The sequence below is a fragment of the Corvus brachyrhynchos genome, unplaced genomic scaffold, assembly GCF_000691975.1.
Source record: "Corvus brachyrhynchos isolate BGI_N302 unplaced genomic scaffold, ASM69197v1 scaffold234, whole genome shotgun sequence".
Classification (NCBI taxonomy): Eukaryota; Metazoa; Chordata; class Aves; order Passeriformes; family Corvidae; genus Corvus; species Corvus brachyrhynchos.
This window is the reverse complement of record NW_008237423.1, coordinates 9,906-34,804: the sequence shown is the minus strand read 5'-3', so window position 1 is coordinate 34,804 and position 24,899 is coordinate 9,906. Positions and strand designations below refer to the sequence as shown.

Sequence of the window (24,899 nt, the reverse complement as noted above, 5' to 3'; positions counted from 1 at the left end):
AAGTAACTGTTACCCGTGATGGGGCCCTGCTCTCCTAGGGATGGCTGAACACCTGCCTGCCCATGGGAAGTGGAGGATGAATTCCTTGTTTTGCCTTCCTTGCATGTGCAGCTTTTGCTTTACCTGTAAAACTCTCTCTATCTCAACCCGCAAATTTCCTCACTTTTACTCTTCTGATTCTCTCCCCAGTCCCACTGGGGGGAGGGATTGAGTGGCTGTGTGGGGCTGAGTTGCCAGCTGGGATTAAACCATGACACCAGTATATACGATTAAGGATTTAATCAGAAGAGATACGCATTTTTCAAGTGATTTGCCTCAGCAGTCCACATAACACATATACATCAAAACAGCCTTGTTTCCTCCTTAAACTGCTACTTTTGTCTCAAGCAAAATTAGTTCTTGATTTGAACAGAAACTGTCCACATACTTTGAACTCTTTGTGAAACTTTCAGAAATTGGTCATGAGTTAATGAAGACTGATGAATTTTCAGGACTGATGTTCTGAAATATTTTGTCTTACAGGGGGAAAATATCCTTGCTAATTTTAAGAGAAAACTCTGTCTATGTTCAAAAGAAAAAGCTATATACTGTCTGACACTAGATTCTGGATTCACACATTATTAATTCTGAGAAATTCTGATACAATCCTCATGGGCCACATTATTTTGTTCATGCTTGTTTGTCAGAAACAAGAGATAGCTTCACCAAGGTATCTCCAGCACTGTAGGTTTTAAGTCCATGTTGTGACTGGTTAAAGTATAGTAGAGCTCTGTAAGGACTGCTAGTTTCTGTGCTCCATTTGAAATATTAGTGAGAAACAGTGTAAGGATGGTCAGAAAGTGTATGGTACTAAGTCTAGGTTTAGAGCCCTGGACAACAATTTCATGTGCAGTTTTTTTATTCACTTCCTGTGGAGTGAAGACAAATCTGTTCTCAAGGATCTCTCAGCTATCAGATAATTTCTGTGCATTGCAGCAGCCAGAGAGCATTTGCCTTTGCCTTTCCTTCTTCATCCACAGCTTAAGGAGCTGAGCTCTGCAGGGCTCTGGCACTGCCTGCCTTCCATCCTTGTTGTGTCTGGGAAGGGAGCCAGAAAGGTGAGTGATGCTGACATCTTTCAAACCCATAGAGTTCTAGTAAAAAACTTGTCTATGCTCCTGTCATGTTCTGGCACCTGCACTCTTTTGCTGGTTATTGTTGCTTTACATGGGCTTTGAAGCAGTGTCCACCACCAAACAGAACGGGATGGTTCTTCACACACTGAACAGCAGAACTGAGGAATGCCTTCTCCATGGATGCAGAAGTTAACATGACTTGGGAAGAGACATTCTTGGCAGAAATACTCACTCATGGTTACTACACAAAAAACCCACATTGGGTTAGAGCAATCTCTTGAACTGAAAATAGCTGGAGACAGAAAGAGTACTCAGGGGAAGCTTCAAATCCTTGCCATGCACTTGCTTTCCCCTGCTGGCAGTTTTCAGCTGCTGGTTCGTGTGTTGGTTGGTTGGTTTGTTTGCTTGCCCAGAGAGGAGTGCAAATGCAGTCCCCAGCTGCCACTAATTATGCTGTGCAGTTCCTTGCAGTTGACTGAATTTCAGGGGCTTGCACTGAGAAGCCTTAAACCTCACTTTGGGAAAACCAGTGGTGGCTTACTACCAATTTAGTAAACTTCTCTCTCTTCATCTGATTGCTTATGACAGGACATGGACTAAAACCGAAGGACTTGATGCTCAGCTATTTTAAATTACTATGGCTTGGCTGGCACCCTTGAAAGCAGGCTTCTTTGTCCCACTGTAGTTATGATGTGAAAAACATACTGTTATCTCAGCAAGGATAGTTTATTGAACTGTTTTGTTCAAATACAAAAGACTTGTATTTTTAGAAGCAAAACTGTAATTCATACCCTACAACAACAAAAGCCAACCGTATCCTGAGCTGAGGTACACAAAAAATTATAATACCTCCTGGCAGGTGTCTGGAGCTGACTTATGTTAGTCTTAAACCACAAAAATTTGTTGCTATTACTAAGCAGTTCAAGTGTGAAAGCTATTCTTGCAAAACAGTAACTAATGGGCCTGCAAATAAGAACAGAGCAGCAGGGAACTACAAAACGTTATCTCAGAAGTACTTGCCTCACCCTTAAATGAAATCCAAAAGCAACTCTTCCCACGAAACAGAAAAGAAGGGCAGAGCACGTTGCTTGTTGCTGAGCATGTGAACGAATTGCATGCCATAGCTCAGATGTCACAGCACTTTTTCAATAACATTTTTAAGCTTTCAGTAATGCCTCAAGCACCTAAAATTAAAGGTGAAATGTCTTGGAGAGGAAGGATCTTAATCTTATGTATATTTAGGTATTTATTGATGTAGCAGTTGTTCCACAGAAACTGTTCAGCTGAATTAGCGCTGGAGCTGCAAGTTTTTAAACTATCTGTATCCAAATTTTTGTAAAGCCAAAAAAGACTAATTAAGATAATAGTAATGGAAACAATAATTATGTTTGCAGAGCTACAATTTAAAAGTGCATTGAGTTGCTTCTTAATTGCAGAACAATCTTATATCTGAAATCATTAGCAATGTTCACGGTGCATGTCACAACTAAAATTCCATTTAAGGGTATTTGTAAAATTATCTCTTTTTTCACTTAGCCATTTTGTTCAGGAATCCGTTTCTTATGGATGGGTTGATAAAATACGCATCACTCAAAGCTCTGTAAAGAATGCAGCCTCTGCTCTGCTTTACGTCAGATCATTTCATCAGCTCTTGGAAAAGGATTTGGACAGGCATGTTGGCAGATGAAAGTCTGTTGGTTTACTCTAAAACTGTGATTTTCAAATTTTAACAAAACATGCATTGAACACAGGGCATTGAAAACTTATAGAAGAAAATGGGTGGTCATTTTTACTTCACACTATCATTTCAGGATGGAGTTGCCTCTGAGGTTCTGCTTCACTCACAGGAGTGAACCAGAGCTCTAAGGCACCATCACAGACTTTCACAGGAGAGGAAGGCCAAGGAATTCATCCAGTCCTCACGAGCTGCAAATTCCAATGCTCTACTTCTGCATGGAGCAGTGTAGAAGGCCCTGCAAGGCTGATATTCCCACAATGTAAGAGTTGTGTGCTCCATCTGCTGAAGCCAAGGGCTCAAAGTGGTTCTTTGAGTTTCTGGTTGGTTTGTTGACTGTTTACAGTTTAGCTGTTGATGTATTAAGTTTTGGGAATTTTTTTTCTGACGGAGCTTAGAATTGCCTGTATGAGTTTTTTGTCTTACTCATTGAACTGTTGTCCAATAAAAAACAGTCCTCCAAAACCACATATGGTTAAAATTAACTTTTTTTACTGGCTTTTTTTTCCTTGCTTACATGTTGCCTTTTGAAAAGGAGATAGTCCTGTGAAATCGTGTGCACAATTGTGCCTGTAGCTCTAAGCACTGTTTGTCCATAAGGAACTAAGAAGACCCAATGAGGTATTATTAGCTTTGACTCATCTGACTGAAGTATCATCTGCTGTGCTCATTAATTAAGATAGTTCAGGTGGAAACACTGATCCCTGAGCTTTATTAAAATTGTCTGTGTTGTTTTTCCTTTTTACTCATCTAAAGAAAAGAGAAAAGGAAAGTAGATGGTAAAAAAAGATGCAGAGGAGATATACTAAAATAATGCATAAGGAACTAACTCAAAAAATCAGTTTAAACATGTCACAAAATGTTTTCCAATGCTAGAATTTTCCAGTCTTAGAAGTTCAAAATATGCTTGGAAAAGAGTCAGTCTAGCTGTAATTGTGGAGAAGTCTGATTCAATAATAATAAAGTATATCTTTATAATGCAGAAATATTTTATGTGATTGTTCAGATGATCCCAGGCACTTGGTGTGCTCAGATGAGTATGACATGAGGATTATGTCTAAACTAGGAGATTAAGCAGTGCCAGGGCTTGGTCAAAAGTTTGACATGAGCTAAACAGTGGTCTTCCTAGAATGGTTCAGGAGTTAGCCCTGCCTGGGGATTGGCCCAGGCAGAGTTTGGCAGTCTGAACATAGGTATCAACCTGTTTTGAAGTCTATGCTTAAAAATGTAGGTATGACCAGGCAGTGACAACAGGACTGAGGGTCAGAGAACCAGCACCGGCACTGTCTAGTGTCACTCACATATTTTTGTTTCTGTATGGCTTTCAAACTGTGAGAAGTGTAAACACAGATTTTTGCTTTACAGAATTGCAGGGGAACTGCAAAGCCCTGACTTTGGAGAGGAGGGCAAGCAAGTGAGAAACACTGAGACAGATGGCACAGTCAGATGGAATGAATTCCTGGGGGAGTGCAGCAGGGAGAAGAGGAACTGTGAGCGTGGTAAAAATATGGGAACAGCAGTTGCTGTAGCTGCTTCTACAAGAATAAAGCAGGTTGAACAAATTGCCTTAGGAGCCTGCCCTGTGCCCAAATCCAAAGGGAAGAACTAAGAAGACAGCTTTGCAGGGAAGGGTGGTGCCATGCAGATGGGTGAAGCTGGAGAGTTGCAGCTATTAGAGATGGATTGGAGACTGAACACTTCCAAAGCTCACTGCTGGAAGATGAGCTGAGGTGGATGCTGGGACACAGAGAAAAGTCCAACTTGCCTGTCAGGCAATGATGAATGCTAAACCGTGCAACGGCACAAATCTCACACCACAGAAAGAAACAAACTGGGATAATTCTGATTCCAAATGTGAATTAGCTGAAGATTGAGATAAATTCCTAATAAAAGCATATTTACACTCGCAAAGTGTCAGTGTGATTGTTGATTATTCTCTGTCTTCCCAAAGGAAATGTTTCTATCCCACAGAAAAGGTGATGGCCAATATTTATTACTGGCAAAGAAATCCTGACAGACAGGTACGAAGGTATCACAAAAGGGCTTGTCACCATGCTATTCCTCACCAGTGACCCTCCCTAGCAGCAGGAGCAATCATGCTATCCACACGTCTTTTGCACCATGGCATAGGCTCTGCTGAGTAAGTATTGCTGAAACAGAAAAAAGAAGAGCTTTCATCTCATTTTTTTGTGCTGTAGGCTGTAGCACCAGATGAAGAAGTAACTGTGGGAAGAGTGTTACTTAACCCAGTAACTGTGAGGTGGAGGTGCTCTCTGGAAATGGCACGTGCCTGAGTCAGCTGCAATAGGTGAAGAACTGGGACAGCTTTTAGCATGTGTGGGCTATTCTGAGACGTTAGTTACAAATCTCTACCAGGTATCTTTGGTATCACTAAGGTATCCTTGGTGAAATGCTTTGTTCAGTGGCTCTTAGCCCAGCATAATTTTCACAGGAATGGCAAAAGTCAGCTTGCTGCCACAGAGTAGTTTCCTGGCTGAATCTCAGTAGATCACTCTGGAACATGGAGACATTAAAGCTCTTCAGCAAAATGGTTATGGGATTGTTTTCACATGGGCAAACAAGAATTTTCTCTCAACTAATTCTTGGAAATGCTCAAAGCATTCTAGTTGAAACTTCCAAAAACAATTCAGACTCAGCCAGACATCCAGCCTGAACAACTGAAGTTTGGCAAAGCTGTAAACAATTGGGCTTCATACACGTCTAGATTTTTAATGAAAAATGTCAGGCAAACTTAGATAGGGCTTTGTTATCAGCTTGCTGTGCAGTATGTGTTCTCTTCTATATTCCAGCCTAACATTTCATTTGTAAATCAGTTGTTATACCTAAGTTATATTACAGTGTTTTGATATAGCATTTAGTATCTGCTTACATTTATACTTCACATTTTCATCTGTTTCAAATTCCCAGTTGATTAGCTATATTTATCAATAATACAGCAAAACTTGAGAATAAGAGAAATACATCAAATGCCACCATTAACAGAGTTTCAGGTTATTGTCTAGGTAAGAGAAATCTGTCTGCTGCGCAAAAGTATCTAGATGGAACATATTGATTTCTAACAGTTTTTTCTTGATTTTAAGGAAGGACTTACAAAGAAAAGAGAAAGCTACTGAAGAGACTCAAGATGTACCTAATGTTGATAAGAATGTTCATCAACAAATCCATTCCCTCCCTTCTGTGTTCTAAAAGGAGCATTTTTAAAGATGCTAAAAATAAAACCGGAAGTTTCATTAAATAAATTAATATATTTTTGTTTGTAAGTAAAACATCAGAAGTGGTGTCTGTTCTGACTTCCACTGTCTTATTCTTGGTGTATTTTGTGGTTTCTTAGAGAATACATGAAAAGGGACATGATCATGATCTGTGAAATGACATACACAGCACATTTTCAGACATGCCCTAAGAAATTTCTAAATATTCCTTATTATTATTTCAGACGAACTTTCTAAGTTTTCTTCTTTATTTTATCTGCAAATTATGCCTATTTTGGCAGCACTCAAAAAATATGTGAAAATAACATAACGTCTGCAATTTGTGCTTTCCTGCCTACAATGCTCTATGGCAGCACTTATAAGATGAACCAGTCCGACACTGCCAGACTTTTGTGCAATGTCCTTGGGAATTTTGACCTATTAACTACAGTGGAGTTTTAATGCAAGCTTTTTCAGGCAGGCTTGTTTCCCCAAAGAAAGTGTTTTAATTTGAGGAGTTACACAGATGAAATGCCACTCGTCAGAGTTAGAATCCAGTTGATTCCACTGAACTGCAGGACAGAATTGAGAAGTTTTACCATCCTTGAGAAACCTGTGGAAGGGGAGTTGCTCCAAAGAAGACAAAATAAATCCAGTATAACACAACAGTATGTACACTAGGTATTTACTGAACTGTCAAAGACTACATAATTTAACACCATCACCTGGCACAGAAAACTGAGGTTCGCTGCTTTCTTCATAGTATAGTGACACTGTATTATTTCTTTGTATTGGTAGATATGTTTTCCAGTGACGGCTTTGTGCTTGCTTAGGTTCTCTCTCTGCAGAGAAATGGGAATATGAGGTTAATACTAATATTCTCCAGCCATAAATCTGGCCCCATGGGCTCTAGAGAAGGGTTAGGACACCTTCACACTACCTCTAAAGGCTCAAGGATGCGCTTTTCTCAGCCCCTGGTGTTACAGCTATGCAACCATCCTGCTGCTTGCCTTTTGTGGATTCCCACCACAGGGGAACTGGAAGCAGAACAGTCTGATTAGAGGCTGCATTTGAAATTATGCTGGGCAATTTCTTCTAGTAATCAATTCATTCTGCCTAAAAGAATGGGTTTGAGCACTCTGAAGCAGATTTGGGTCAAATTCAGTATAAAATTTAAAAGAAAAAAGAAATTAAAATGGAATATATGAACTGCAGAAACAGTTCCTATTTCTGACTCTGAAATGTTTTTCCCCACACTAAGATCACAGGAAGTCAGAGGTACTATGGGAGGGAAGTAGAAAAATTTTAAGAAAATTATTTCTCTGCCTTTTTTTCACAAAAGTCCCAATTTTCTATCAAAGCCCAGTAGCGTCTTAAGTTCTTACAATACAGAAACTGTTTTCCAAATTGTGTGCAAGATTAAAAAATGGGTATTTGAATAAAAATGTGTGAATTTTGAGTCACAGGGAGTAAACCAACTCTATCACTTTTCACGTAGCTTTGGGTCTTCCCAAGTGTTAGCTCTTGCTCCAGTGAATATTTAAATATTTCATACAAAGTTGACTTTTTTCTGCAAAGAGTGAAACAGTCAAAAATATTTTCCTTGGAGGTGTTTTAATGTCTATACTGTAGCAAAAAAGTACTCTAAACTTTTTCTTTCTGGGTTGTTTTCATGGGTTTTTTTGATGGTTCCAAACTCCCACTTTTCTTCCTGTTCTTTAAATTTTGATAGATGTACCCCATAATAAAAGCAGTCTTTTAAAGTCTAGCAAAATATTTAATCTAAACAAAAGCTAATGGATCTCACCACAAATCCTGAAAAAAACCTCCCAAAAAACATAGCAAAACATTTATTTGTTTTTATTTTTTAATTCAGTCATCAATCAAAAAAGTACAGACATAATTAATTTTCCTGAGAATTCCTCTGAAGGACTAACTGAGCAATGCCTCCTTCTCACTTGTCCTTGTGTCTTTCTCTTACATGTCAACTGCTTTTGAAACCTATCCTCCAGCTGCTTCTTTCTTACAGATATGGATGTTCAAGGACAGAACTGGGAGCACTGTAAATGTTCTTGTTTTCTCTTGGGGAGGAAAACAGTCCTGCATTTGTGAGAAGTTCCTTTTGTGGGTGAATCACCACAGTATTACTGAGTGATTGACTATGATCTGGAAACTTATATGGACCAAGAAATCTTAGCCTGTTTGCTCAGGGATTATACATTAAGATGGATAAAATAATTTCTATATCATCTATGGTAACAAGTATAACTAAAACAAAAATATAAAGTGACAATTAACGTAAAATGTAAAATACCAGTTGACATACTGCAGAGCTACATATGCAAAATTATTTTTATTCCCAGGCTCTAGTTCCTGGTTTTTTAGGACGTGGGAGAGGGGATGAAGGGAAAGGAGTTGTTGCTGCACAATTCACAGATGAGAGATGGCTGATGTGCTCCCCCAGCACACGACCTGACTGCAGCCCTGTGTCTGCTGCTCCATTACAAGTGACAAGTGCACAACTGCACACTTGCAGCGTTGCACTGTGATGCAGGCAAAGCCACAAGGAAGGCAGCGTTTCCAGCCTAAGGGAGCCTTGAGACACAGTTGATGTTGGGGTGAACTGAAATGTTATCTGTCAGCTGTAGCTGTCAGCAAAAATATTAAAGGAATAGCAGCTGCATCATGCCACAAGAAGGGGAGTAGAGCAGCCGTAGCTCCAAAATAGATTCTAGAGTCAGAGAGAGTTTTCTTTTAATGAACTCCAGTAATAGTCAAGGACCATTTATCTTCTAAGCTGCTTTGAGCTATCTGATAATGCTACTGCTTTTAAAATGTTTTAAACAACTGGTTGAGATGCAAGTAAAGAAGAGTTATTGAGAACAGGACGTATTGAAAGGTATGTTACTAAAGCTTTAAAATGTAATTTTTCCAACAAATTGTTTTATGCTTCTGTAGCTTTAAATTCGCCCTCACCATTTTATTCTCTAAGTTCTGATACAGCAATAAAACCGATATGACAATAAAAAAATCCATGTTTCTCAGCTGGAAGAAAAATTATTGGCTTATTATAACTTCTGTAGCATTTATTCTTCCTTTTCAGAACATTTAATTAAGAAGATACTAAGTTATCCTGAAAGTATTTATTAAAGAATAGCATCTTACATTCTTTTTGGATTGTCATTAAAGAAAATAATAAAGCATTGGTCTCTTTGGGATCTTGAATTCCAAGATAAATGTAATAAAGCTTGTGGCAGTGTGTTATTGTTTACTGCTTGGAAAAACTTACGCAACAGCAGAACATTGCTCTGATTTTTGAGCTGCTGGTAATGAAGTACAACCAGACAGGGTACAGTTGCCATGAGTCAGGAAATGTGGATGTTCCTGGACAGAGGCCAAGGGAACTTAGACACACAGAGATGAGATGTATATGCATCCTTTGGAGGAGACACACTAAGTTGTTTTGAAGCATCTCAAGCTGCCTGATCCAAGAAGCAACTAAATGACCACCCTGAAAAGAGCTCAGTAGCTGCCTGTTTCTCAGGGCCCCTTGTTTTCACATCAGGAAAACAATAATGAAGTAGGCAGTCCAGAGGAGCTTAGAGATCAGATATTAGGTTCAGTCATGAGACAGTAGGTTCAAAACCCTGAGGGCTTAACTTTGTTCTTTCACTATAAAAAGAAGAAAAAAAATCCCACAAAAAACTCACCAATCCCATACCTCTAAATTAATAAAAAAACAACAACCCAACAACAGCAACAGTAAGAAAACAGCAACCAACCAACAACTAACCAAAAAACGCCCCTGATGTGCTACAATTTGCTGTGAGACTTTGAACAAACCTTTTGAACACATATTCTCCTATAGTATTGTATGAGGTTTTTGTAAGAGAATGGATGATATCACTGTACACATGGAGAGAAGCTCCACTCTCCACAGTGACAAAAAATGTGCTGAAATGCTGCTACATTTCAGTACAGCACCATGGTATATCTGCAACCCCCTTTCATTCTTTTTAGCATTCTAAACCTCATTACTGTGGGTCCCTATTTTTTTAAGTGAAATTAACTAGGATCATTTAAAAGAAACCACTGGTTTCTTTTCCTTTCCATGCCTCTTTCTTGCATCTGAATATAAGTGTCCCAGGAGACTGATTTTTTTTTCTCTTTTACTAGGTGTGTTTTCCTTATCACAACCCTTCTCTGTGTCATTTCCCAAAAGGGAGCTACAGATTTCACTCCCCTCCCAGCAGAGCAGGCCATGCAGACTGCTTTCTGTGCTGGTACACCCAGGTATGTGGGTGGCTGCTTGGACTTCCACGCTTCACGTCTTTTTTCAGGGGAACGCTCACGATAAAGACCTGCGCTCCCGTTCATGAAATCTAAGGAAGGGCCATTTACTACCCCATTCTCTCCCCAATCTGGAAAGGCTCATAATTAAATGAAGAAATGATTTCCAGCCCTCCTGCTTTGATCTGGGCTAGTTTTGAGGCCACCTGCGCAGTTGTCACTGCTGTTCCACTGTGGCAGGGCACAGTGTGGCAGCCCCACGCTGCCCTCAGCTGTGTTTCAGCAGACGTGGCCTCTTCTGGGCAGTGGCACATACATAAGGGTGGCACTCTGCCCTGCTCCCAAACTCACCATCCCTTCTGTCTACTGGCATTGGCAACCATGCAGATTCAAAATCTCAAGAAAATCCTCCAAAGTTGTTTTTCAGGAGATTTTAAAGCAATATATGATGGCATCAGATCATCTAGAGATCAGAGATTTCAACTTCCTTGAAGACATCAGGACTGTATGTTTTTCTAATTTTCTCTAGTTTTAATTAAAGCTGAGAGTTATGTAATGGTAACTTAATTCCCTGATAAATTCTTATCAAAAATCTCAGTTGCCAAGAGATTCACTTGAGCTGTGACCATTGCTTTAACAAAGCAGGCACAACTGGAGACACTGGCTACCTGCTGAGCTTACAAGAGTCAGGCAGCACCACAGAACATTTCTGTTTTCCAGGTGCTCCTTCCTCACTGCTCCAGCAGGCACACGGGGTTTGTGTAGCCTCCCCACAGCCCCACAGTGGCTCTGGAGCTGCCCAACACCAGCTAATTTGGGCAGCCACATTCGGCTCACCCCTTCTCTCAAAGGTCCTTTTTCCTTCAAGATTAGTTTTTTCCCAGCAGTCTCCTCCTTGTACTAGAGAGCTTGTCCTGAGCACTCCCAAAATAACAACAGGATCACAAGCTGACAGCACCCTCTTTGCTCTGTGAATTACTTTTGGTACAACTGAACCGGAGCGAATGGTTTTGATTTTCCAGAAACATCTCAGAATTGACATTAGTTTGGTTTCTATCCTGGCATGGTTTTGTTCTTGAAGTTTTCTGGTCACATCCCTGGTCCTCCTCCTTCCTTTTTTTGCAGTGTTTTACCACTATGGCTGATATATGTGACCTATAACTCAAGGCACAGCTAAGCTTCCCTCTGGCTAGCTCCTCTAAAAATACATATTCTTGTCACTCAGACTAATTCAACTTCCATTCCTACTTCTCCCTGCAGAATCTGGTTTCCACGGAGGGCTATTTAAGTCTTCTTATTCAAAGCTATTGACATGATGTTCAATACTGCAACATCTCAGAGTGTCAAAGTCACTACTATGTTTATTCTTGTAACATTCCAGCTTGTTATTAAAAGTGGACAAGTAACTTGCTTAGAGTCACACAGGGAATCGCTGGTGTGAAAGCCAGCAATTTAACCAGCATTCCTCCTCCCTGGTATGACAACTACCACCTCCCATTTTAAGGTAACATTATTTCAAACAACAAAATTCAAACATGACATGAATATTTTGGAGACAGAACCTGAATTTAGCAAAGTGTTTCTAGTAATAAGGAATCTGTCAGATGTCCTGCCACTCTTACAACCTTGCAGTGCAATCACACTCTTGCAGTGTGATTTAGACTTTGTTTACACAACTAATGCTGGAGGTAACTAAATTAACCCTCCTTGTGTGCAATTATGCCTCATTTCTAGATACTCACTGCTGTCATGGAGGGATTTTTATGAGCTGACACCAATAGCCAGCAAAATTTTTCCCATTCTACTTATTCCTTAACAAACTGTTACAAACTGTTGTGTTATGTTGAGGGTATTCACTGAACACTTACGTAGATTATTCAGTTTATTTCTGATTATTTTCCTAGGCTTCTTTTCTGCTAAGCCAAGGAGAAACTCATTACACTGTCCATAGCTCTCACATATTTTTCTAGCACTTCATTAGTTCTCAGAGGCCTGTAGTGATAAAGGTTGTGTGGCTGATAGTGATACAGAACAGGGGCTAGAAACTTGTATCACTGCAGGGAATTTGTTTTCTTGGGATGAGGCAGCTGTGCCATTATCACAGAGAGGGCTCTGAACAGCTCCTCCTGGGCCCCCAAGTACCACAGCAATCCCGTTGTGTAAGTTCTGTAAATTTTCATTTGCAAATAGATCGAATTCTGTACCAAAGATACTTACATGGCACCCCCTCTATCTTTCTAATAAAAAGCTGTTCCAAAATCATTTGGGATTTTAGAACATGTTCTCTGAAAGCAGGAAAATCAGTTTAGGTTTATTATTTCTCCAACCCACTATCTACTTTTAAAACCTCTGCCCATATGGGTACAAGTCAGGGTAGTTAAAGATGATGTTAACTTGGTAACTCATGGTTTAGAGGTTTAAAGTTTAGCTTTAAAACACTCAGCTTCCTGGCCTTCTGCTAAAGCACCTCTTGTGTGTCCTAGCCTGTTTCTGGTGTCTTTCAAAGCATGAACTCTTCTTCATAAATCTCACTACCTTTCTCATTAACTTAACCCCACTGAAGCATATGGCAGCTTTTTTATTAAAAAGGCTGCAAGGGTAATTTGTATGACGTATGTGTGTGTGTGTGTGTGTGTGTGCAAGACACACCAGCTGCTCCAGTTCCTCTCTGCAGCAAGTGCTGAGTTTGCTCTAGACCGGTACAATGGGATCTGAGACCTCTGTACACCACCAGCCATGAGAATTCCCTGGCCTTTTTCCCTCCACATGTACTGATGATGACAATATTCTAGTCAGAGTTCCAGTTTTAGGAACATTATTTATGTAAAGAGAAGAAGATTACCTGTCCTCAGTGGCTATTCTTAATAGGTATAAGAAATCCTGTATGGAAAGACTGACTGCCACACCCCTTTGAGTGCCACAAGGCCCCTGCTTTGTCCTTGTTTCATGCTACAGTAGTCACTAACAGGTAAATTTAGATGCTTCCACAAGAAGGGCTTTTTTAAACTAGCCTCAGGTTAACCAGAACTCCATCTAGGAATCCTGTTTGCCATATGTGCATCATGCTCTGCTCCTGATTAGGATACAATTGGAAAGAGATGTTCAATGAGAAAAGTGAACTCAGCAGTGGAAACAGTCTCCAGAGTTCCCTTCCTCAAAAGCATCATCTCTGTTATCCTTCCTTACATACTTATTTCCTCATTAATTACATTCTCAATGCTAGTCTTTCAGCTTATTGGACTACCTGGATAGAACACACTTAACATTTTTCAGAATTGTTTTTGCAGAAAGATGGCACCTCAACGGTGCCTTAGTCTAAATGTTTGGTTTTCAAACAGAATGTAGCAGGCAGAAGGAAGAGGGTGTGCACTCTGACAGCTGGAGTAAACTAAGATAAAAAATTACATACAAGATTTTTCGTCCTTATTATTCCTATTTTAGGACATAACACATCAAACATAACAAAATCAAACAAACAAAAAAAACCTACTACAGGTGGTTTCTTTTGCAATTTTGAACGTGCCAAAGACCTGTGATTTATGTTCCTATCAACCAACTCTCAAGCCATTCAGTGTATGTATCTTGATACACTGATTATCATCTCTTGCAAAATATTCCATGGCCAGCTATGTCCAAAACTTTGTGATCCAAAGATCACAAAGACAAGAGACCTTAAAATATTTATAAATTAAAAATACTCAAGATATATGAAAATAATCAAAGCCCAGAGCAACCTGATCAGACTCTGGAGACAGTCCCACTTTGGGGGAGACTGGATGACTTCTGCCAGTTCCCTTCACCTGAATTATGGTTCTGTAAATAAATGGCACCGCTCATTCAGAGGATGTGCTACTGTGACCCTGCTTTTTACTATTTGCCCTCTGATGCCTTTTGTGCCTTGGATTCCAGCCTCTGTCTCATGCCACTTGAAGCAGCAGTGGTTCCCACAGCCAGCTGCCTCAGAACACATGGCTCCCCAGGCACTCAGGAGCTCCGTTGCCATGTGTGTCCCTCTGCGCAGAGGGACATCTTGTTCTGCACTATGTTTGCCGTGCTTGAGGACATCTCACATGGCACCATTCCCTTCCTGCTATCTCCTGCCCAGAGTCAAAAATTGGAACATATAGTTTTCTCTAAAGAATTTGATCACACTGAAGAACTGAAATCCTTATCTACTGGAATAAAATCTATGTTTCTTTTCATTACAGAAGTCCTTGTTGAAAAATAAAAGGAGAAATAACACACTATAGAAGAACTACTGTAACATTTACCTTAAAAGTTAGATCCAAGAGGTTTTGCAATTACAGAGGGTGAGACAAGTGAGATTTTGGGAACAAGTATAAAAGACAGACACAGGAATTGAATAACTTCAGCATGAGAAATATATGCTTAATTAAATTTTAGTCAGCCCAACACTGAACTGGTCATCATTAACCACATGTGCTTTCCCACCCTTTCATTTATGCCCTTGCTTATGGCTTTTAAAGGGTTATTTTTTCAACAATCTGGATTATATATTTTAAAAGTAAGAATGTTCTTTGAGACACATAACTAGATAGTGTGAGATTTTATGAATATCCTTTCTACTATGTTCACAGATTTGAACTTGAGGATAAATTGTGTATGTTTTTTTCAGTGTATATTTGTTGTCACAGTAACTGCAGTTTTCCCAATAAATGGAAATTGCATCGTTTCCTTAGCATTCAGGTTATTACACTGAAATAGCACCATGAATTCACCATTACTTCTCCCTTCCTGTTGTCAACTTGAATCTCATTTAGTTACAGGAGCAGGCACTAAAACAGGTTAGTTTAGATCTGTGCACACTAGAAAGCTGAAGCAAGTCTGCTTAGCTGCATTACATCCTGTGACTCATGCCTGTGTGGGAAAGACCTTATTTTCACAGAGATCTCTTAGATAAACAAGGCAAGTTGGCAGCAATTCGATTACACTGATGCAAGCAGTCTCTGCTTTCTGTTGCATTCATTTGCTTTGTATTTTCTGAAAAACACAAGCAGGCTGATAAACTCTAGTGAGAATTCTTCTACCAAGGACACATGAGCGTTCATTTCCAATTACTTTTTTGTATAACAGGAGCAGCCTTAAAACCAGTTTCTAAAAAAATTTCTATTCTGTTACTACAATAGAATCCATTTTTTATCAGTTGCATTTTTTTAAAGTTTGTTAGCGAAGCTGTAGCTCTTGCTGATGACAACCATAACACACTATTTAGTTAGATACCTCCCTTCTGCAAACATACAAGCCTCTAAATACTGTGGACTTCAGATAGGAAATGGATTTAGATTGCAAAATATCACTTTTACATATGTGCTGGAACAGAGTTTTGGACAGCATAAATCACCAAACATTACACTCTTTGTCACCATTTCCCCAAAAAGGAAAAGTGAAGAAAGTAACCATTACTGTAATTCAGAGGTCTAAAAGTGTGTAAATCAAACTGGACAAGTTTATTGCAAATTCATCAAGGTTTTTGCTCTTGTTTTGAAACCCCACCAGTTTATATTTGAATGACTTCGGCCACATCTTAGATAATTAAGATTTTAATTGTCATTTTATCAGCTTTGAAATGAAACTCACTTGGACAAAGCGCAGCGATCTTTCAGATTCACACCCCCCTTTGCCTCTGTCAGCACACAGCAACCAGACGGGTTGTCCATTTAAGGGAAAAAGTACAAGCTCCAGCCTATTTCCGTGTGCTTTGGATGTGTTTGTCCCACTCCTTCAGCAAAGCATTCTGTTGTGCCAAAAAGCATTTCCTTTCTTGCAAAAGTCATGCGCACATGCACACATATACTCCCATTTCAATGAAGTTTTAATTAAGCTTTTAATTGTAGGAATTGTCACTTTCTCTGTATTTCTGAGTGTGTAAGACATTGTGGAGGATGCCACAATCTATGTAATCTTACAGATCACCTTTAGAGATACAATTTGCGTGCTTTACTTGTGGAAAAGATTAAGAGATACAGTCCAGACAAAGCAGAATGAGAATCATAGGGCAAAGCCATCTTGAATTAAAAAGAAAAAAAAGCACATCTCTCCCAATGGAGGAAGACTTTCTGTTTGCACTTATATTAGTACTTATTTTACTATGATGCTGAGAATAAAAGGTAATATAGAAAGTACAGATTATCTGCAGAAGCAGGAGGAGTAGGTGCAAAGACCTAAAATAAAAGGGAAAAATCTAATCAAGTATCCCGAAATACACGATTTTCACAAATACATGAGGCATCACACATTTTCAACATGATCAGAGACTCTCATTGTCTCTCCTGAACAGGACACAGGCAAAATTGTTTCTGCCCTTCACCTCAAAGCATAACTACAGGACTGTGTTACAAGTCCTAGTGTCACTAGCTTGGTATAAATACTAGCTACTAAGTAGAAAAAGAGAGGTTAAACAATCTTAATATTTTATGAATGGATTGTTTTCTCAGCTATCCAATATGCTCCAAAATGAAGAAAAGCCTGTCTTCCCCAAATAATTACCAATATTCTGCATAAAATTAGGAAACAACTTTCAGTAGAAAGCAATGAGAGAAATTAAAACAGAAAAGGCTAAAAATGAAAACTACCACAATAAGATAATGAAGCTGAAAAGTTTAGACATTTGGTCTTCTTGTTAATAAATATTTAAACTTTTCTATACAACAGAATATCCTTATTTTATCTTTCTAGCTTTCAGTATCCTGGGTTTTATATACTAAATATTTCTGGAGAAATAGTAAGTATGAATAGATGTAGTTCCTTCTCATTTGTAATGATGTTTCATCTGGCCTCTTCACAAATACTCACTTTATTTCTCCAACTGGCATTTTAGATATGTAGAAGGACAAAATCCCTACCCCAAATTCAGTTTATACCTTTAAATAACATGGCAACCTGCAATGACAGACCTTGAGAAAGGAAGGGAAGAAACCAGAAATTGGAGGAAAAATAAAATGTCTCTTTGAACAAAAATATTTGGACAGGAATAGAGATGATCTGTTTTGTTAAACGCTCTTGAGGGGACTGGAAATTTATCTGCTAATTACTGAATACTGAAACCTGATCTTAATGAATTCAAAGGAAATCTCACTCTGAACTCAGTGGCATAAATCTGACCTTTGACTGGCACAGCTCTGAGGCACATTCTTAATTTCTGCCTGGAGGTACCTGAACTGAGTTAGATAAGATTATCAAAAGCCTTAAATTAAGCGTGTGTGGAATTTGTGCCAACAGAAAGATCCTGTATCAGGAGGAGTTTCACTGATACACCTCTATCACTAAAAAGCTTTTAGTATGGAAATGGCTACAGTGGTGAAATTGTAACCCAGAGGAGCAAAACAGGGCATACCAGCAAAATACAGATTTCCTAATATACTACTGCTTAGTCCACAAGCTGCTTCCAGGAAGCACACCCATTTCTTCAGGAATCCTACTTTGGCTGACATAGCTCTAATAATGTTTAGTCTTTCCATGATCTTTGTGTCAGGTGTGACAGTGAGCTGCACTACAGAAAACTCAGATGTCATGAGGTCAATGTCAAGCTCACTAAAGCCAGTAGCATAAAGGATGTACCAGTAAACATCAGTAAACACCAGACCCAAAGGTCAATAGTCTACCAGATGTGAGCGGGAGGAGTTCAGGAAAATCAGGGCATATGTAAGCAGGGACAGAACAGTGCTGAGCTTTGAAGATGGATTTCAGGTCTTTGAATTTGGTGTTAGAAACAATCAGATCCTCTATAAAAAGACTGAAAGACTGAGGTGATGAAAACACTCAGTTAAGATGGTGACTTTAGCTGTGGCTAGATTGGCTAAAATTATAACAAAATTAATATAATAATTAAATAATAATTTATAAAAACTATTACTATGAAAATATTATAATAAAATCAAAAAAGCCACAGAGAGTCTGGAAGTGGATTGAGATTGGAAGGAGTACATAGTCTTTAGCACCATGAAAGGTAGCATTCATTCCACAGTTATGTGAATATAAACAAAATCAAAATGATACATAAGGGAGAAAATAAATGCATATGCTGTGTCTACTTGTCTTCCACAAAAATCACTACAATGGAGTGTATTGCCAAAACATAAATTGCTTTCTGATTTGATACAAAATTGACCTTGGTTTCACTGTAGTCATTAGAAGAATTGGCTGTTTTTCAAATATGAAACCATCTGTTGAATAGCCACATTACATATTCCACAGATTTGATTGGAAAATCCCAGAGCCTCTTTGTGGACACCTGTTGAAAAGAGTAATTTTAGCCTCCTCCTCCATTTTGAAATGGAAAGGAAGACAGATGTATGTAAAACCACAACTCCGTGCGTTAGAGTTCAAAGTTGCTATTAGACTGTTCAAATGTCACTTCATGTGATAGTTATCAGGCTAATAATTTGCCTTTCGATTTTAAAAACTTTGCTAAATGTAAATTGTGCAAAAAAAAGGGAAGTTGCAAAACCACACTTACGCTGAGGAACAACTAAACCATAAAAGGAGTCAATATTACCATAGTATTTTCCCAGATTTTGCCATCCCTATTTATTCAGAAGGTTAAATTTGTCATTTCTCCACAGTTTAATTTGCCAAATACTTCATTAAAGAGAAGAAACAGTAATTTTCACTCCAATGTCAAGATGACAAAAACTGTACATATATTGTCTCAGATTAATTTCTCACTGTGTAGCCTTCTTAAGAAAAAATAACTTTCTCAGGATATGTCCCTATTAAAAAGTAATTCCAAAGTTTCCTTTTGAGATTTAGATTTGGGATCCCATAGTGCTTTAGTAATTCCACAATAATAATTATCACATTAAATGATAGTCGCCAAAAAGTGTTTCTGTTTAGTGCTTCAGTGTGCCCCTTGCTAAGAAATAAAATGTACACTGTATTAGTTTTTGCTTTTAAGAACTTTCTTCCATCCTAATACTTAATTTATTTTATCATTTCACAGGCAGTTACATTCTCAGCCACCAAGTCAAAGTTGCTTCAGAGTATTTTAATTCCATCCAATCCATCCACTGCTAAGATGTGGTATTGATGTCATTTATGTAGTATGCAGGGATGCAACTAGAATTATTTAGCTAAAGGAAGACATTCTCATCTTCCTGAGGCAGTCCCAGAGTCCACAGACTGTGTGTCAAACACCACAGACAGTCAGCACAGACTCAGTTAGTTCACTCCTTCCGTAGGACAAATATTTTTTGTCTGAGACAATCCTACATAAATCTGTGAACAGGGTTTTAGCACAGGGTAAGTGCATTCTTTAAATCTCTGCCTTCATTACTGAAATCATATTGCATATGAACTCATAATCAGTATGTCTCTTAAAAATTCATGCGTACTAGATTTGTTTTGTTTGCAGAAAACAGCTTTAAAAGAGGTGGCAGGGAGGAGTAGAATTCATTCTCCAATTGATCAAACAGCTTTTGTCAGTTAAGACAATGTAAATCATACAAAGCAATTCCTCCCCTAAATTACATGACCGCTATGGGGCCGTAGGATGTGCATTTCTAACTGACAAACAGCATTCCATCCTGCTGTCAGGGTAAAACATCTAAGAACTGCTTTCTCATTTATTTTGCTAAAAGGAACGTACACTTTAACAACAGTGACCCAGCTCAAGCACACTTAGGTACAATAAACATAAGATCAGTCCTCAGGACTGTTGCTGTATGCTGCTAATCAAAGCAGCGGAGATGAATATTCATTCCATATAAATAAGCACAAGAGAAAGAACCAAGAGAGGCTGTCACAAAGGTAGTACAAAAGGCACCAGGTGTGTCCTGAAAGTAAGGAAACAGAAAGTACAAATGCACTGGGTCAGGAACTATTTGGTTAGTTCTGTTACTGAATGGCTGTTTCCTCTTGTTTATCACACAGGTTGTGACTGTTTTTAATAGCTGCTAGACTATCACTGGTCAGGGATGATATGTATTCTATTATTAAATGTTGATTTGTCTTCTGTCTGCATGTAAGCAGATATAAACAAGATACACATCAAAATCTATGCACATTTTTTCATATTACTGCTAGCTACTTCATTATGCTTGTTCTCAGAACTGCAGAAGTTACTTAAGCAATGCTTTTCTATCATGGAAACATAAAAAAACCTCTAAAACTTCTATCCCAGCTTTCATCTATTGACATTTCCAAATCACTCAGAAGATTGTTCAAAGAAGGAAAGAGACAATCGAAATTAGAAAAGAAATCTTTTGTAAAAAAGACACTAGAAAATAAAAGTTCTTGTAAAAAAAACAGAAGCAATGGAGAGGTTAACTCAGTCTTACCTGTCAGCAACACGGACCTAGGAATATCCTTTACACTGTAAGATTCCAGTAGCCCGTCCCACAGCACCACCACAGGAGTAGAATGATCCAGCCCAGGAGAGCACAAAGATAGAAACTTTGTCCACTTTTCTAGGTCTACCAGCAGTTGAAGTAATGAAGGAAGCAAGGTAGAGAACAGAAGACCGGAGCTGCTTCTTGCAGAAATCCCAGGCAGGAGAAGTAGGAGGTATACTCCGTCTGTGTCTCACCCAGACTTTTGTTTAAAAGTTTTTTCAACTGTTGCTAGGTGGTGTTAGGCTTTGGCAGTTTAGTTCTCAGATTGTATTTCCCCTCTTCTGGTCTCTTCACACAGTGTTACAGCAATGACTTTGTTGAGCTCAGCTAGCTTGTGCTATATTTAACCAGTGTTCTCAGCAAGTCAAGCCTGTCAACAGCTGAGAAGTTTGGAGCAGGCTTTGCTGAGTTCCTCAGCTGCTGAATTATCAGTGGATGTTGCACTGCACAGCCCAGCTACTACATTCACTGAAAGATTGTGGGGAAACTGTCAAATCCTTTTAAGGGCTTCCAGTGACTTCACAGGAGTAATTACTATTTAAAGCACTAAGTACAAGATGTGTATTTAGGCATATATTTTAGACTGCTAGAGAAAGAATACTTGTGTTCACTGCAGATGAGTTCAATTATTTATACAGTGAGAATTTTCCTAGGACAAGTAGGAAGTTTATAATTTGAAAGGTATGCACTTCACTTGAGGAAAAATTACACGTGGGAAGAACTTTTTGCAGCATAATTTCTTACAGTTTAAATATACTAAGATGACATGGAGAAATTAATGAAAGGTTTAGGGTGGAAATTTTTCACTGTGATATTTATTCCAAAGACAACCTTTTTGTCCCAGACCAAGAGCTTCCTACAGTTATTCCTACACTGTCTCTCACTGAAGAAAAGGAAAGCCACACAAATCACAATTTGTTTGATAGGAGTACTAGGAACACATTACTCCAGGGCTATATACATTCTGATGTATCCACACTCGCTTCTGGATCAAATTACTGTTCCTAATTCTAAGCCACAAGTCTCTTAATCAACAGACCAGCAGTAACACTGGACAGTTTTCAGCCCACAGACTGTCAAGATATCAAGACTCCAAAGATGTTGCGGGTCTCAGACTCTGGAACCAGCTTCTACCACCTCATGGCAGAGCAGCCTCTGTGTCTCTGGCAATGAAAATTCCCTACTCCAACAACTCTGTTCTCATCTGAGCAGTACTTCAGAGTTAAATGCAGAATGAGCCTTCTTTCCTTTGGAAAGCTTTTCTCTAGTGATGATTTGTGGTATTGATCTAAGGTTAGATGAAGAGGCAGGAAAGAACACAGGAAAGAAAAAAAGTAAAATGATGCTAAAAATTTGCTTGTTGATATTTATACAGGTGGACATACCAACATTGCAGAGCAAAAAAAGATTCAAGCAGGTCATAACAGTACCCTGCAGTGATGCTGGGTCGCTGTGCAAGGAGTAGGATGGGGAGTGAAAAGGTATCGCACACAGTCTGTGACAATTTCAACATGCAGGAACATAACTGGCCACGACTATATGAGATACCAGGGGGTGAGTACAAGGCCTTATGGGAAGCAGCTACGGGATTAGCTGTAGCCTGGTGCTCTAACCCTGTCTCTGGAATGACTTCTGCTTGATTTGTGTTATTATCTAAACAAGCAAGGAACAATGAAAAAATACTTTCATTCCCAAGTTGTTCATAAGGAGAAAATGAAGTAAATACTAGGTATCACTTCAAGTAACTGATATTTAGACATTGATGACACATTTATGAAAGCCCCAAACACTTTCATCATGTCAAATATATTTTTTTTTGGAGACCAAGTACTAATCACTAATTTCCATTTGCATTTCAATATTTGACTTGGACAGAATAGTTAGAATGTATGAAAAATAGGAAAACTTCTGTTTTTCAGAAACAGCTATTTGGAAAATTATTTTAGAGACGATAATGTATTGGCATAAAGTTTGCTGTTATACGCTTCCACTTTGAACTGAAGCGAGATACAGATATCCACTACAAGAATCTCTAATGTAGTTCCCTCACATAAAATTTAGGTGCTCCAACCAGATGAGTAACTTTTTGACTATTCTGGCTTTAACTTCTTGCTCAAAGTGCAGTATTAACAGTACTTTATTCATTCAAATATAATAAATCAGGCAAACAAAACAATTAACTTGGCTTATAGATCTCAGAAAAAACCAAATGATTCTCAACATTTCTCTCCCATTAGTTACTGGCACATTCACTGAGTGGAAAACAATACAACTTCTTAGGAGGCATTCTCTGCTGCCAGCCCTTGTGGGTGGGTTTCAATAGTGACCTGCTGGTGCGAGTCTGCTCATTCTTGTACACTTGCAAACTCACTCCCCAGCTGTGCACCACAAATATAATCCTCTAACACAAGGGGAATTTCAGCAAAAAAATGTAGGCAAATAGAACAGATTAGGTTTTGCAAGTGAGTCAGAGAAAATATAAAGACTTCTAGTATAGGAAGGGTGTAATTAATCATCGATACTGGAAATGTAAAGTTTTTAACTTTGTGCAATATGAAAATGGTTCACATCTAAGTTTTTCCCCAATTGAATGATGGAAAAAATAGTTATAAATAGACAGGTTGTGGAGGGTGGGGAATAAAAGGAAAAACAAAACCATGAAAGAGATGTTTTAGTTTGGCATCCTATGTTAGGTCCTAATGTCAATAAAGAGCATCATCTAAAGTCTTACTGACATACTCCAACTAAGTCCAAAAAGCAACTTCCTTATAATTTCTGATATCTCTTAGTCAAGCAACCAAGATAGCGGAGTCCAAAGTAAATAATTCTAAGAAAATTTGTAATGGAGGCCAAACATCTCAGTATTATTTCAATCAAAACAACAAAGGCCAGAGCAATGCAAATAAAAGGGAACAAAATTTGGCACTAGAGAGTGAAGAAGAGCAGCAGCAGGACCTATTACCATTTTCAAAGATAATGTTAATCAGAAATACAGATGAGGGACTGTTACTGTTCACACAATCATATTTCTTTGTACCTACATTGCTAGAAAATGGAAGAAAAATTTTTATGATGTGAGCTGTTCTAGAGAAATTCCAGGCTTGAGGCAGAAACTACTGGCAGAAAATTTATGGTTTTTATAGAGAAGATCAAAACAGACGTCTTCTTCTGACCTTACTGGTTTCTCTTGACCTTAAAATATATGCCTTTAAATAAGATTTTTCTGGAACACATACAATAGTATTACCATGTAATTTTTATCTCAGCTATCCATCACTTTTGTGTACAAGTATATCTCTTAGTCATAGAGGTATTCAGAGATACAGCCTACTACCTTTGTCCTTTTCAAATACTTTACATCAGCCTTAACTGGACCAATATACTGGAAACAAATCTACGTGAACAGACTTAGAGTTTCTTAACTGTATGTCCTAGGGAGCTCTAATATGTGTATAATTCTGTGTGACCAACCACTGAGTTCTTCATTAAGTTGCTCCTTAAAATGCATTGAAGTAAATAATAAATATTATAATTAGTTTCTAACCAATTATTTTTTTCATTTCCTTGAAGGGTAATGCGCCACAGTTTTGTGATAACCTGCTTTCATACTTATTGCTTACTTCCATAAATCTCTATTATTTTAGAGATAAGCATGCTACTGCTTTTAGCTTTGTTTTGGCTTTACAGTGTAACTTGCGCTTCCTTACAGTTTGTTGGAAGGGAGGGTGTTGAATCATGTTTTGATTAATATGATCTTGGCTGCACCTCCTCAAATCTGTATTTTGGGAGGGATAGGTATTGATTTTTTTAATTTTACAGCTACTATTGTCACCTTATTAAAAAAAAAGCTGACACTGCTTTTTAGATATTAGGTCTACTATATTTTCATCTCAGCACCTGCTTTTTTATAACCAAAGAAAGAAACATATTTCTGCATTTAGTTCATAGATTCAGTTTAGTTGTCTATTTTATAATCCTGCCAAAATATCCCCACCACAGTCACAAACCTCCAGGAACATTTGGAATGTTATAGTCTTTTCTGTAATAGTTTTGCATGCTTTATTAGTGAACTAAAACCGGGGTGTCTTTCATTTTGATTCTTCATATGCTGTCTTGTTGTATATATTGTCTTCAAGAAACATTTTTTGCTTTTTTTTAAAGTTGTAATTTTAATGAAGGAAACATACTAAAAGGCATG

General features: G+C 38.4%; 1 protein-coding gene across 3 annotated transcripts in view; it reads right to left on the bottom strand.

The window, feature by feature from the left end:
- FILIP1 (filamin A interacting protein 1) overlaps window positions 1-21,150 on the bottom strand; it is a 108,177-nt gene extending 87,027 nt beyond the window's left edge. For 2 of the 3 annotated variants that reach the window (XM_008631241.2, XM_017731068.1), the window contains exon 1: window positions 20,648-21,150. The gene's annotated coding sequence lies outside the window, so the exon portion shown is untranslated. The remainder of the gene's footprint in view (window positions 1-20,647) is intronic. The other variant, XM_017731069.1, reaches the window with a different exon arrangement.
- Between the last annotated feature and the right edge of the window lie 3,749 nt (window positions 21,151-24,899).